Genomic DNA, 2,005 nt, shown 5'->3' with positions numbered 1-2,005 from the left:
TTTCTTTTCTTTTCTTAGTTGTTTATTTCCTGATGACAGTTTTCTAAACTTGAGTGTTACTCAGCTTAGTATTTGACCATGTTTAATGTTCTTTTTGTTGTTTTGTCTTGTTTTATTTTCCTGTCTGTCAAACAATCCTAGAGAATTTTTTCTACACAAAAATCATATTTGACAAAGTAGCATTCAGTATTATATACTTTATCATAGAAGTTGATTTTGATCTGATATTCAAACTTCAGGCATTTAATCTTTATTGTCTCTTGGGTAATCAGGCTTTGAAGTTTCATAGTATTTATGATGTTGGTAGTATATTACCAGAAGATGTTTTTTTTTTTTTTACACTGGTTTTCTCATATAATTAAAGTCATTTAACCATGTGAGTTTTAAGAACTGTGTGTATGGTTGTGTATATAGTTTCAAAAATAACAAATATTTCACCTTAATTATTTATTATTAAATCACCAAGAGTGTTCTATGGGTAATTTTGCAGAATATATCATCAACAGCTATTTTGATAGCAAGATCAGCCTTTATAGTATAGAGTCGCTAGGGGAATCATTCATTAATATGTGTGACCATTGATCCGTGTCCTAAATCACGTTACTTCTTCAATCAGTGTGAAATGCACAATGTGTACTTTTGTCCAATGCCAAATAACTGTTGTTTTGTGCACTGCTGCTTGCGTTGGAAGGAGTGGGCTCATTTTCCTGTAAGTAATCATGACATGTTGAGAAAAACTAACAGAGCTTTTAAGATGTGCATGATGAAAAGGTTTAGAGATGCATGACTGGGTGTTCTGCATGATCTTATCCCCTCTTGTGTCCAGTTAAGTGGTGAGAGGAAACTATTCTGGAAAGATTGTAGAGGTTTAAGGGAATTTATATGAGGGTAAATGCTGTTGTATGTCTCTCTCATAAGAAAAGATTTGGAAATTAGTCTTCAGAATGATTGCAAAGATTATCTTCTGACAATGAAGAGTTACATGTAAAATGTGATAATATACTAAGCCTTAATTGTTACAGATTCAAAAAGGAATAACATAGTAGATATTACTCTGTATCTGGGCAATATATCAATTGTTTGCTGTCATAATAATCATTATGAATACTTAAATGAAAAAAAAGTTACCCTCTATTCAAAATTCTCAAGTGTGGTTGCTTCAAAAGACATTTTTCTAAGGATGATTGGGTGATTGAGGAAAACAGTAAATAGTGCTAGAGAAAGGGTATAGAGAAAGACTAGAATCACTAATGTAGTTGGTATGTATTTATATGTCTTGCTTTTGTTGTCATTGTGTGAAGGGGCACTGTATGTTGAAAGGCATGAGAACCGTTTCGCTAACCTTGATGTGGGAAAAGCAGTAGATATAAATTTTTCTGCTTACTAGGCTCTGTTGTGGTATTTGTGCATTGTATGTGAATATCTATTTTTGTAATATGACAAAGGATAATGTATGTTTGTGTTTGTATCTTGTTTATTGCCAGAATTAGTTGAAAGTCTACTAGTTAAAGATGATGTGCAAGGACCTTGTTTCTAATAATTTTGGCTGATATGTAAGCTTTTTTCTAAGAAACTGTATATGTTTACTGTCACTATCTATTTTCTCTCTTTTCAAAATTGTCATCCTGGGGGGAAAGTCATCACATGGGTGCTTTTTTGTTTGCTGTCTTTTCTCAGTCTGTGTCCCAGTATGAAGGCAGCATGAGCTGTAAATGTAGTTTCTGCTGCTTGCATGTGACTCCGTTTGCTGTGTCGAGGTTCAGTTAGAAAGATGCAGCTGCAAGGAACAAATAACCTGCAAATTGATACAGATTGACTCCTTCAGATACCCCAGAGTTTAAGGATTATCTATACCCTAAGTTTTAATTGAGGGTTGGTGTTACAAATCACACATGTCACAAATGGGTACAAGGACTCTGTTTTCCTGCAGGTTTTAAAGTATATGTATTCCACTCAAGCTGTAGTTTTCTTATGTATGTATTGTATGAGTTGAGACTTTTATGTG

The 2,005-nt window shown here is 33.5% G+C and overlaps 1 protein-coding gene across 1 annotated transcript in view; it reads left to right on the top strand.

Moving 5' to 3' along the window:
• LOC119594789 (actin-related protein 2-B-like) overlaps positions 1-2,005 on the top strand; it is a gene marked incomplete at its 5' end in the record, with an annotated part of 10,436 nt that overhangs the window by 2,786 nt on the left and 5,645 nt on the right.

Source organism: Penaeus monodon, chromosome 34 (assembly GCF_015228065.2).
Source record: "Penaeus monodon isolate SGIC_2016 chromosome 34, NSTDA_Pmon_1, whole genome shotgun sequence".
In the NCBI taxonomy this organism is placed as follows: Eukaryota; Metazoa; Arthropoda; class Malacostraca; order Decapoda; family Penaeidae; genus Penaeus; species Penaeus monodon.
Note: the sequence above shows the minus strand (reverse complement) of the source record. Positions and strands in the feature narration are given on the sequence as shown.